General features: G+C 35.3%; 1 protein-coding gene across 4 annotated transcripts in view; it reads right to left on the bottom strand.

The window, feature by feature from the left end:
- Positions 1-14447, bottom strand: part of CELF3 (CUGBP Elav-like family member 3) — a 1127909-nt gene that overhangs the window by 792784 nt on the left and 320678 nt on the right. The gene's annotated exons all lie outside the window — the stretch shown is intronic.

The raw sequence follows: 14447 nt of genomic DNA, 5'->3' as shown, positions 1-14447 counted from the left end.
GAGGGTAGACATGCATGGGTGCACACACACTTTTCAAGGCTGAACCAGACACTTTCCTGTCACTTAATACATTATCTTTTTTTAGCTGTCATTTTCCAGGTGACCTATTGCTTGGATTTAAATTTGGCTTGACAAGAAAGGAAAGTAACATGTACTCCTTGAAAGGGCAATTGTTATAAATGATTTGTACTTGTGTTTCACTCCAGGATACCTCCTTGAGCTCCTCAGGATAATCATCTCTCATCTAGGAATTCTGAAACAACCACTTTCTGCAAGTTGTTGCTTGTGTGTGATTAGTATTAAATGCAATTTTCCAGGTGGCCTGAATCAGTGAGCTCATTTACATTTTGTTTAGCTTGTTGATATTCTATATTTTCTAGTGGCATACTGATTCCAGTAATTATGTCACTAAAGTGAAAGTAAGTATCAGAACTAATCAGATGATTAACCTGTATTTTTAAATGCCATATGTCTAAAACTTATTTTATATTTCTCTATGCAGTCACATATCTGTTGGTATATTTGTTCTCAAATTTACTGCTCAATTTATTTTAGTAAATAATTTTATTTATTCAGAATCAAACGTTTGTGGCTGGTTTCTTATTAACTGATATAAGGATAACTACATTATTATACTGGTGCATTATCACTGCTGGTATTTACCTCTCAAGGAGATAGAAACTGTTAAGCTAGCATTATAAAATTGTATATTGCCGTTCGCTAATCTTTTTAGAAATTTGCAGTAACCTTCAATCTTGGTGTACCTGGCTGATGGTATTAAACTATTATAGAAGCAGGAAAAGGGAATTATAATACTGAAAGAAATTATTACTAACCTCTACTAAATATTATTAGTTTAATCATGTTATAGTTGCTGTAGATAAGACAGCAGTTTGAAGCAATGGTCTCTGATTGAGGTGAATGAAATCTTGGAACACAAGTGGCTATACCTCTTTTCTGTGGCTATTCACTGAGAACCTTATTTGAATATGACTGATGTGTGTCATAGCCCAAGGCAGAATTTTTTGTTTGTTAAATATTCTAAAGGCATACCTTACTTTGCATACTTTTTATTTACTTTTTTGTTTGTTTTTGCTTCTTATATTTAGTGGTGGCAGCAGTACAAATTTAAAGGACAAATTTCACTGCCATCACAATAAAAAAGGTAGATGAGAGCTTTTCCCTCCAATAGTCTTTAAAAGTGATTCTTGTTTCAGTCTTTTTTTACCAAAACTGCAGTCTTTGAAGCTGTTTTTCCTCAACTAAGTTTCTACTTTTTTAGAACCATTATTCTAGTTAATCGACTTCCTCTGACTCACAAATCCAAATACCTAAAAATATTCATTATCATCTAATTCTTGAATACATTTGCAGTACCTAATTAAACCTATTAATAACATATGCAGTTCATTTACTATCAACTAGAGTAAATGTGACAGATGACATGCAGAAGAAGTCAGAATGATATGCTTCCTAGACAGTGTCTATACTAATTAGCTTATCAAGATAATATGGTTCAACACACTGTAAGTGGATCCAAAGTAAAATTGTTCTTTAAATTAATGGCAGCATCTGATGCAATGTCCTTTGTGTATTCTTTGAGATAGCTATTTGGCTATCATGTAGGCAGGGTAGGGGGGATATAACTGAAGACCACACCCACAACTGACACAGAATTACAAATATTGGCGATACTTTTTACAGTCTGAAATCCTTTTCCATGTCCTTAGCTGACACCCATTGTCCCAGAACTACTTTCAGGCTTCTTTTTGTTTGTTTGTTTGTTTTCTAGCATTTTTACTATAGCATGTAAATAAATGTTTGCTTTTTCATACTGATCAGTGCAATAATGTGTCTTGCAATTTCAGTGCTCATGGCTTATTAAGAAGATTTTCAGCTAGAGCATCTTCTGCATGGAGACATGCGTGAATGGGCGTACCTTCGTTGAAGGTTGTGCGTCAAGCCTGGCAAGCCAGTACGTAAAAATCAACTGCCAATCATTAGCGGACCGGAGTTCCGCTGTGGCGACCCCTAACCGGGAAATGCCGAAAGACACAAACGCATGTGACATTCCTTATCTTACAGTAATACTGTTTAAGAAAATATCACAATCAATTACTTATTCCTAGATACTCTTCCAGCTGAAAACAGCTCCACTCCATTATACTAATGAATGAAAATTATTTATCAAAGAATACTTTGGTAACTGACAAAGATGGCAAGATATGGCACTATTTAAGTTTAAATTTACAGTATAGTACAACAATATTAACTAAACTAACACAAATAAACAATATTTTTGATGTGTTTAGAAAATTCATTAACACAAATTTAGATATAAAACTGTGGCATAGATTTTTAATACCATTTACTATTACAAGGGATTTCCCTGATAAAACACATAGAGAGATTTTTGGTTATGGGAAAATAATAACCTATTTTGTTGGTTGCAATGTATTGAAAACCAACAAGCTTTGAACACACAAAGGATATTGTCAACCTATGGCCTATCCCCTAATGACTGGCTGGTTCTTCAGAGTGTCACAGCATACACTAAGGATCTGTGTAGAATAATACATAACTCATCCTTCAAAACCGTACCAAAAATTATAAACTGGATTTTTGGAATTCTATATAAAAATATCAATGTTAAGAATGAATTATCATATCTATATAACACTTTGTCTATAAAACAGCTCCTAAAGATTCTTACTGGCAATACGTAACTAAAGAGTTTCAAGTATCATTATCAATGGTAGATAAAACAAACATTTTATTTTCAATTAAACTAACTTCTTACTCACAATTCTTGAGGATTTTTCATTGGAAATTTCTACACAGATCCTTTTTGACACCTGAGAAACTCTCAAAAATGAACCATTCAAACAGCAAGTTATGTTGGAGATTTCATCTGTCAACTAATGCCGACTGGTCTCATAATTTTTATGACTGTACTAACATTAAACCATATTGGAATGAGATTAATAAATTTCTTCAGTCTATCTATACATATATATTTGTTTTGACAAAGTCTTTAATTTTATTGAATGTTGTTAATAGTAATAATATGAAGAAAGATGACCTATATTTGCTGTGGACAATGTTAGCAATAGCCAGAAAATGTATAACTAGAAGATGGAACTCTAATGTAGCACCCACAATGGAGGAATTCCTATCATCACTGAATAAATGCATACTAATGGAGAAAAGAACTAGAGAGTTAAGAGCTTTTCCTAAGCCATTGGTTAATAGTCCATGGAGGAAAGTTTTAAATTTGACTGATACCCTACAGATGGAACCAAACTCTTCCTATCATAGTTTATATATTAACTTAATATTTAACTACAAATGATTTTATCTGAATCCTTTTTGACAGGCTGAATGTAAATACTGTAAATAGTTATTGAATGTTATAAATGTATTAAATTATTGTATTATTTCATCAAAATAAAAATCATTTGAGTAATAAAAATTACTTATTTATGCAGTTCTTCACAATAATCACCTACACTTTCATTATTGTTCCTTATATAAACATGTCTCGCACTAAGAAAAAGTAATGTCAAAGTCTGGCTTACTTTGTAAAGTTTTCTTTTCCCCTTCTTATTGAGCGATCTACTGGAATGGATTAGGGTTTACCATTATTTAATGAGTTAAGGAGAATGCAATGCAGTGTACTAAACAAATCCATCTTAATGTGGGGCCTAAAAGCAGGGTTGATAAAATCTGTGCGTGTCATGCATACTCCAATCTATTTACTCTCATAGGTTCATAGGTTCATACTAGGCTATCTGCCCTAGGGCATTTATAAGCCTAGCCAGAGTATGTTTGGCTTTCGTCACCCATTTTAAATTAATTTTGCTATGCCCTTTTTCGAGGTTAGTATACTGTGCCTCTGTCTAACAGTGACACAGAAGTGATACCTCATGGAAGAGAAAGGAAGGTTAAGAAATACGAATGGAAGAACTGGCTATGTAGTATATACTGTTCTCCTCTGTACCTAGGCTCTCGATTTAGGTAGTGGAATGAAAGACAACCTATTCTGTATTAGCTATGCCAGGGGGATAGAGCTGACTCAGTTGGGAACTGCTACCAAGAATGAGATCAAAATAGCTGGTAGTAAGGCAAAACAGGTTACTATTTGACTACAAGTACAAAAATATTATGAAAAAAAATGATATGCACTACTTTCAAATCAGATTTAACATAAAGCCAAACAGAACCTCCTCATGAAAAGAGATGCTTCTTGGGTCTTGTCTTCAGTAAAAGTCATAGTGGTCTAAAATGCTGGCAATTGCTTTACAAATATCTGAAAAGCAACTGACTCCACAGATATATGGAAAATACACTACTGGTAGAGAGATATGGGAATTTACATTTCAGGAAACATTGGAAGGATTTTATGATTAAGTACTACAAATTTCAATAAGTGATTTACAGCTACCTGCAGACCTACCTATTTTTTAAATGTGAGACAATAACTTTCAAACTGTAACAAACCATGTTAAATCATGGAGATAAAGAGTTTGAGCACAGTGCAATCCAGTTGCAGAATCTGTATAAGATCTAAATGGTTATTTCAATTGCACTATAAGCCATTACATTTGCTGGAAGCTCTGTTTATTTGGCAGCATGGCTTAGTTGAGAAATAATATTGTTCTACAATTTTAAGTGAGAAGCAAGGCCATCTGATGAGTATGTGACTTTGGGGATTTAAAATTGCAGTCTCCTGGACCCAGTGAAAGTGTTTTAAACATTGCCTTCAACTATCATCAAACCAACACTATCTTCAAAGTAAAACACTAAAGTGAATTCCCCTTTTTCAACCATACAGTAGAAAAAAAAACAGTCTGAGAAAAAAAGAGTGAGAGTTGAGCAGGGAGAGCAAATGGATGCTATGCTAATATACATGTTTTAGTTGCCAAAGCTATTGCAGCACACTTGAAAACAGAAACATATCAAACTGGAGGTGTTTACTACTGTTGTGGGATTATTTTAAGCTCAGTCCTTAGAGAAATCTATGAAACAGCAAATGAAATGTCACCAGGGACAAGCCTAGCACTATAACAAGGAAATTTGCCTCTCCTCCTGCTGTCTGAATCCAGATCCCTCCAAAAATAGTCTTCTAGCATTTGTAACTCAACATTCATTCAGAGTGACCTAACACTTCTGCAGTTTTACTTGTTTGTTCATTTATGTGCATGGGTGGGTATGTTTATTGACAGAGGTTTTACAGAACACACAGTAATGTTGAGTGAGATTAATAAAAGAGAATGAAAGCTCAGAGAGGCCAAAGGATAATATAAGTAAACTAAAGGAGTCCTATTTAGTTAACCATTAACAAACAGTTAATGTTTATAAAATAGTTTGGCTTTGAATCTATAGTTGAAGGGTAACATTAAAGTAGCTTAAATGGTTCTAAATTGTTTTAAACAGGAGACTAACTCCAAAAATGCCTGAAGCTCTTAATTTAGTGATCACAGAGTTATAAATCAACCTAATCCTAAATAACGTCCACTTGTAATAATATATTTGTTTTTTCATGTGGCTATCCTTCAAGGCATAAAGTTTTATTAGAGGTCTTGAAAATTCCTTCTTATTTTACAGTACTGCTGTGTTGTATATAAGCATATATTTATTTGAAATACATAGTGTGTGTTAAGAGTTATGAGGTACTGATTATGCTAAGATATACTGTGGGGATAACATTATTATAGCCAGGTTCTGATGTATTAACTTGGTTATAATATAGTGAGACTCATGCATCAGAACCTTGTTATTCAAAAATTTGTTCTACCACACGGTATAGTCAGCATCGCATGAGAAAAAAAAGATTTACAAGCTGCAGTACAAACAAAACACAACAGTGGGGCAGTGTAACATAACAGCTTTCAAAGCTGTTGGTTGACTAGAGATGTGCTGTGATTCTGGCAATTGTTTGTGTAGATCAATTAATTCCATTACCACTTTAAAAATCATCAGTCCATGCTGCCAAATTTTATTAAGTGATAATACATCTGGGTAGTTAAAAAAAACATACATTTTAAAGAATTACGAATTGGTCTAATCATAACTATTTGATAATGCGTTCTTGACATGGATTTAAGAAATAAACCTCCATAGCTTCACTCTTTAAGTCAATTTATTGACTGCATTTCTCAAACACACTAAAAAACTGGTTACAATCAGCGGTGAGATCATAACCTTCTGCATTTACTTTATCTAGAAGATGCTCAGTGATGTTCCCCTGGGTAACAATATGCAAAATCTGCTCTGTTACAAAATGCAGTATTGTATTTACAGTACTTACTTATCTTATCCAAAATGTCCTGAATTATTAACAGTTTCACAGCAATATTTAGAAAGTGAATTCTTTAATATCTCTCAGAAGCAGTGCAAACAATAGGAATCCAGGACATGAAATGCTGATATCCAGAAACATTATTTAAAATATAAATATTAATTCAAATTTGTGACTAAATGTTTAATTGTGCAGATTATGCAGAGTGAAAAAGAAAATATTTGCAGTCTGAGATCAAGGATACATATGAAAGTTAGGTGTGTGCGTGTGTGTGTGTGTGTGTGTGTGTGTGTGTGTGTGTGTGTGTGTGTGTGTGTGTATGTGTGTGCACACACACAAGGTACTCTACTAAGAAATCATTCATGTAAAGTGAAAAACACTTTATTTTTAGTACTGCAGATTTTGGTTGACAGATCTCCTTAACTAAAGATGTGTATGAACATCTGTCTGTCTTCTCTCTCTGTCTCCAATGACATAAAACAAGTCACTGTTCCTCAGTATTTATGGTTTCTCACAGCTCTGCAGTGTACTCTTAACCTACAATGACTGCCTGGAAGGAGTTCTTATATTGCATGTGTCAATTTTCTCTGGGTACCCTGGTTTCCTCTCTTCATAAAAACATGTTAGTTGAACTTGCTACTCTATATCATTCATGTATGTACCACATTTAGTCCTTTCCTAGTGCGCCAGATTCACTTGCCAGTCAAAAAAAAAATTAAAAAAATCAATGGTGGTATCCCAAAGTAATGCTTTCTTCAAGTTCCTCCTGTCAGTACATATTTTCAATGACAGTCTCTCACTTTTGTTAGTTACAAGGATCTAAACATTTTCTTATTTAACTAAAAAAGAGGCAACAAATTATACGATTATGAAATGGCCTTTTAGCACTCACTCGCTGTTCAGTCAAGGGTGTCAAATTTTCTGAGATTCTGTATCTAAGAGGCTCTCTCTTCTGTGAATAAAAACACATGCTAAGAAAACTTGTTTTAAGGTTTCGTATCATGGATCAGATGATATGATGAACTCCAAAAGGAAATAACACACTATATATTTATTATCACTGCAGTTTTAATAGAATTAGAACTGTTTATGGCTAAACAAATGAATAATTCCTGACATAAATTCACAAAGAGATTACTTACCAGAAATGCAGACAACCTAGAAATTATTACTTAACAGTTGTACATAATAAGAATGTGCCTTTTTCTAGCCCCCTGTTTCAGTTTATAAAGGACAGTCCATTGATTTTCAGTATTCAAAGACTAAAAAGATATGAAATGTGATACTAGTTGAGAGAAATAAACTACTACTAATGGTCCAAGAAAACATTAAAATATATTATGTGTAGTACTGTGTGCTTCAGGCATTGTTTTTATACTGACTCCCTCCTTCATCTTTAACTGAATGTTTTTTTTTTTGATAAAGTCTACTTTACAAAGGTTAGCTTAAGTTGAGTGCCACAATGTTTTTTTAATCAAACTCAACATTAGATAAACATTTCATTCATTTGTTGGCTTGTTGTTCTGACTATAGGATTATGCTACAATATCCAGTTTACCTTCATACGTTTATAATCTTTACATTTCTGTAAATTTAAAAGCAAATTACTACAGCAAAAATAATGGGAAGAAGAAGTAATGAAAAAAGCAAGCTCACTTTTTTATAAATATACATAATTATAATTATTTTATCATCTCATCCTCCTCATGATCATCAAGTCTCTAACTCTTATTGACTTATTTTTTTCCCTTCTGACTTCTGCCATCCTAGGGTGCAGCAACAAGAAGCCAAGAGTTAGGGATCATTGTCATCAGCTATTAAAAGCCAAGATATACTTGTATTACACACACACACACACACACACACACACACACACACACACACACACACACACACATATATATATATGTGTGTGTGTGTGTGTGTGTGTGTGTGTGTGTGTGTAGGTATATATTATTCCTAACATTCTCCATTTGCCAAAATGCATAGAGCAATGCCTGCTATGTTGGACAAAGTGTGAGTGTCTCATATCCCACATGCAAGCAATTCCACCTGGAGTGGGAGGTTGGCATAATGGTAAAGGTGTTTACCTTACTGACACAAAATACAGGGTTTGATTCTCATATGGGATAACTGGCTTAGCTTAAAATAGCCCTATGAACCTAAGAACTCCTTGGTGGGCTCTTGCTCCCCAGAGTCTTAGTGCTGCAACCCCAGACATTCATCCAGGTGAAGGTCTCAAAGTGAGACTCTGTTGGCATGGTTAATCCAGGATGGGTGAGCTAATGTCAGCTGTTCAATCTCATCCCTCCCTGGCTGGTTCCTCTAGCTCCTTGGTTACTAATCAAAGCCAAATCATTTAGGGCATAATCATTGCCAAAATCACAATCCTGCATAACTGGCTAAACCCTGTGTAAATATTATGTTTTGCTGACATTTTTCATGAATACTTTAGAAAGTAATATATCCAACAGCAAAAGTACAATGACTGATGAAGTGACCCACTCACTCACATATCTGACAACATGGCTGCAGACTCAAATATAAAAGCAGGTACAGCAGAAAGAATTAATTGCGAAGATAACCAGACATTTTACAAATACCACATGACGACTACCCAAAAGTGGAAATCACCATGAGTTTGTGAGCACAGTGGTGATGGAAAAGGAAGTGAATTAGTTACTAAATGATGCACAAAATCAGGGCTCCACATTAACATAAAATGGAAATATTTTCGATTTTGAACTCTGCACACTATACTCTGTGATAACACATTATGCAATTAACATTTTGCAGTTTTCCATTGCAATAAAGTGGGATTTAATGCTGACTATAAATTTCTTTTCAGAATGAAGCAGTAAAAAAACTCATTAGCGTTCTAATGAACAAACTGGCATTTGTTTTTGTGCCATGGTAATTCATGGATGTGTACAACAAATACTTTAGGTAGGAGTGTCACAGGTTTGCAAACAATAACATTACTGATATTAGAGTGAAAATCTCTTCTCTTTACATCAGTATATTTCAAGCTATTAAACCATACATCAGAGTTATTAAAGCAGGAACTCTGCTGTAAACACCAAAGATACTAACGGTGTTTTCAAGGAGAAGATAAGGAATATACAGCCAGTAAGTAATGACAACAGAATTCAGATTTGAGCCTTTCATGTTTGCAGTTTTGTATTAAAACCATGAAATCGAGTTTTCCATGCTGTGCTTTCTGCAGATTAAGTCCGATGGCCACACGCTACCAGACCCTAAACCAGAGACCATTTTTTTCTGTGTCAGAGCAAATCTATCACATATGCTCAGCTAACATTTCTCTGCTTGCCCCTGAAATTACCTGTCTAGTTAGTTGGGTCCATCAGCACACCTGCCTCTGAGATTGTCAGAGCTTTGTAAATAGTACTTATTGTGTAATCAGTCATTAGCTGCCTGAAAGTTGCCTAGCAACGGGGTTAGGTTCCTGCATAAGAGGAGCTACAATTGTTCAAGCCAAGTTGTATTCTGAAAAACACCGTAGTCTTCATAACTACATATGTAAGCTCACAGTGATAGCTCTTCTATTATAAATGCACATCTACTGTCAAATAAAAGTATGCCCTGCATACTAAGTGAGACTTTGGTTTTATATCTAGGGTTCTCTGCAAGCTTCTCTAAATTACATCGCCAAACATGAATACAGTGAGGTAAACTATATGCAGGCATCTATGGAATACAAATTCAGACATGTAGAATTTCATTTGTTTTCTTATATACCATAGACTGAACATACTTTGTCACTCTTCAGTGCAAACATTTATTTCTCCACCAACAGAACTGGTAAGACGAACATAATATCCCTGTGTAAACTATTTGATATAATTCAGATAGGCCAACACAGTGGGTCTACAGAGTGCAAATATCAGTGACTTGCAGTCACAAGGCTGTTGCGAGTCATCTAATTCAGGATATTCCTCCTATGCACAGCAGATATTACATATATCATGGTTCTAAAAGGGTTTTTCACAGCTAATATACTTTTGGTTTCCTTTGCTCTGTACATTTCATCTATAATGCTTTTAAAAAGCCTTATACTTTTTACTCATCTATCTGATCTAAGCTGTATTTACATAGCATATTACCAAAAATCTTAATAAATAAATAATTAATAAGCAGATACCCCAGACTGGAAGAGGTGTCATGCTAATTACTGCTACTTAAACTTTGTGTGTGAAGGTATGCCCTAGCAGATTTCAATAGTGCAGTACTGTCTGTATGCACTACACCTCCTCACACCTGATTTACATACCTAAGATGAAGAAGACTTGCTAAGCGCTAGCAAAATATGTGAATGTACTGAACACTAATAACCAAAAACATACAGTGCATGCTAAGGGTAAGGAATGCAGGTAATAGAATTATACCAAACACAGACTGGTGAAGGCTGTAAACTGAATCTGCAAAGTTAATAGCAAGGTGCCAGAGAAGACCGTGAACCTAGTTAAGAATGCCCTGAATTGATGACATCAAGCTTGATTTTAAAGATGTTTTTCTGAGGCAAAAACAAAGCACATGGAAATCATGAGGTGAGGTTTTGGGAGGGAAGTTATTTAAGTCATTCAGTGTGGTGATTGATTAGTTCTGAAGAAGTTCTGCTTAAATGAATGGAGGATGAAAGTGCTTAACTACATTAATAAAGTTTGATTCTGTTAATATTACAAGTTTCTGGGCAGAGTGGATTCATTGTTCACCAATGGACTGTATATTTTTGGTTAATACTAAGCAGTTTCACAGTCACAAACATTATTATATAAACAGTTTCTAAATCCTTCCCTGCTTTCCCTCTTTCACTGGTTGAAATTTCAAATGGCTGAAAAAATGGTTGACTTTTCAATCCAATGAAAGAAACAAAAATGTACTTTTTTTAGAGGGCAAGTCCCACTTCACCCCCACGTGGGGTGATTTGCCCCTCCATACCCTTTTATTTAAATCTTCTAGTGACATGAATTGCACATCCATGGAGAAAAAAAAAGAAAAGGTCTACATACAAAACTGCAGCAGCACTCATTTTCAAAGCAAACACTGACTGGAATGTTGGTGAATTTAATTATCTAGTTGAAGCCTCATTTGTTTATTACTTATTGACTAGTAGGTTAGCTTTTCTAAACATTCTCAATTCACTGAAAAAAAGCAATTGGACATACCATGGTATTCTCACATGACAATGACAGAAGTTAGATTACTCAAATATATTGTTATGGTTAAGTATTTATGTCCCTCTTCTTCACCCATCCAATTCCTGAATACTTTCTAATGAACAACTTTAGGAAATCTCAGACATCCAATTTAAGAGGGAAGAAAAGACAAGCAAAAGGAACTGAATGAGGATTCTGCTGCAATAGTTTCTCATGGTACAAGTCAGAGACTCAGCTGGTATGCTTGGTAATACCATGCCTATAATTCCCCCTTGTAATGTTTGAAGACGCTGTAAACAGGAAATGTTATAAAATAGTAGAGATAGCAGGATGCTGACATATATATAATGTCTGCATAATACTGTGAACCAAACATGCTCAAGCAGCTGATCTTTGGAAGCAGTTTGTGGCCTCTAAATTTTTGAATATACAGCTATGGAGTCCAACACCAGGGAAGTTCCTAATTTAAAGCTAATTTGAGACACACCTTGCCTGCTTGTATTTTAAAGCTTAGAACTATTTAACAATTTTTATGTGGTGAGAGAAGGGGAATTAGCAGTGTTCTGAGCCATTATACATAGGAAGTTAGCTAGCATTGTGAGCGTCTCTTGACTATTCATTGTCTATGCATTCCTCTGAATTTCCACTGCATGTTTATTTACTTTTTATTTTCCGCGGTAGTGGTGCTGCGGTAGCGTTGTCGCCTCACAGCAAGACGTTGTCGCGTTCGATTCTCAGCTAGAGCGTCTTCTGTGTGGAGGCATGCATGAATGGTCGTGCCTTCGTTGAAGGTTGTGCATCAGGGCTGGTAACTCGGCATGTAAAAATCCACTACCAAACATTAGTGGACCGGAGTTCCGCTGTGGCGACCCCTAACCGGGATAAGCCGAAAGACACAACAACATTTGTTTACTGGGGATGTCCAACTAGGCCAATGGCCCTTTTTCAGTAGAGGCCCAGGGAGAAAAGCTCCATTACAAAAACATATTGTAAACAATACAAGAAACTGATAACAACCAAGAATTTATTAACTTTTGTAAATATAGGTAGTAAATAGTTTATACATAAACAATAAAAACTGAGAGAGTAATACAAATTGGAAAAAAAGAAAGCTAACAAACTAGCATGAAACAGCTTGTGTCATCATAGAGAAAGGACTGATCAATATCATGGTATTGGTGGTAAATATTAATGAGATACATGTATGGTATATATACAGAAATATGGCTGATTGTTGCTATGCTAGTGTTACTTGTTCATTTTTGCCTATAGTTGAGCTTTAAGCAGCAGAGCACTGATAGTGCCTCTGTTGTTATTACTGTTGTACCTGCTCACATTGCTGTCAGTTTATTCCTGTTTGCTTCTTAAACAGCTTGTAGTCTTGCTATTTATTTAATACTGCCATTGTTGCTACCTTGAATATTGTGGCCTCTTCCAGTTAAGCTCTTGTGCTGCTTGCTTAAACGTTTCATAGGCTATCATATTGATTATCTTGACCTCTTGTCCTTGTACCTACTAACCATTGATTATACTTAGTACATATTGGTGCACTTACCTTTCGAAAACCTAGACTCACCTGTCTGAAATGGATAACCAACAGACTTTGATCCTCTCTATTGCCAAGCTCATGCCACTTGATGTTCTGAGGCAGTAAAGAAACTACTTAATGAAATTATTGCTTTGACGTATATGATGCATTCTATAAGGAGTAAATATCTACACAACATTGAGCTCACCCCCTTACCAAAAAAATATGGTCTGTGAGAAACACATACTACCACAAACAATTCTGTATAAACATACCAAACAGACATATGTTGAGGTTGTCAAAAAGTCATTTCCAAGGTTTCCAAAAATCTGGAAGATATGTCCTCAGCAGAGCTCTACAGACATGACATCACCCCTCTCACATGCAATAAACAGTTACAAGGCTGCAGACTGTAACCCATCTACTGCCATTAAAACCATGAGTACAAATAGAAATGTCCTAGTAATTGTTGACTCAATTGTCAAGCACACCAACTTGAATCTGATAAGGCTGAACAATAACAAGTTACTCGGCCATCAGAATTTGTGATGACACAAGGGTTCATTAGCTAATGACACTGAGAAATTATGAATTTCTTTACATGGTAGCCCACATGGGTGTGAAAGACCTGAGACACTTAACCCTGAGGGACATGCAGAGAGACATGTTGGATCTCACTATGAATGTTTCAAATGAAGGCAAGACTCTGGTCCTGAGCATAATCACACCTTCACCCAGAATGAAGCTCAAGTACAGAAAAAAAAAAGATAATTGGTTTAAGCAACTGGACAAACACTTGGTGTAACTCTAATAGGGGTCCAGTATGTGTTTGTTTGGGATTCGATGGTAAACAGATTGGCTTCCTTTGCAAAATATGACCTGCACTTCTCTTTCCATGGCTGTTACTTAACAATCAAGAACCTCATCACTCCATAGTGGCATTTTAGGCAGAGTCCAGCTATTTGGCTTTGCAGTATAGTAGATAAACACAATGCTGTATCAAAATCCAAATCAAGCTATATCAGTGTTGCTCTTCTCAAAGCCAGACATCTTAACAATGAATTGCCTGATCTGGAGGGTCTCCTGCAACTTAAACACATTCATCTATGTGACGTAACTGAGACTTGGTTTACTTGTAAAAAAAACATTCCCTCTTTACTTGGGATTAGCACCTACCATGCATTCAGACCTGAAGGAAACTGCAGGGATGTTTCCATATTTGTCAGAAACCATATCACCTCAAGGCAGATTCCTAGAGATCCTCAAACAGGACTCAATTAATATTAACTTACCTTAAACAAAACAAATTATCAATTTATTGCCTGCTACAGGACACCCACTATGTCCCTTAACAACCTTCAGAAATTTCTGAATATACTTTCTGAAAAACCCATAATGGAAATTACACATTTTACGATTGATTTTAGATATCCATTTAAAA

Source organism: Protopterus annectens, chromosome 8.part0, assembly GCF_019279795.1.
Source record: "Protopterus annectens isolate FY-2018-M chromosome 8.part0, PAN1.0, whole genome shotgun sequence".
NCBI lineage: Eukaryota > Metazoa > Chordata > Ceratodontiformes > Protopteridae > Protopterus > Protopterus annectens.
This window is presented reverse-complemented; position numbering and strand designations above follow the sequence as displayed.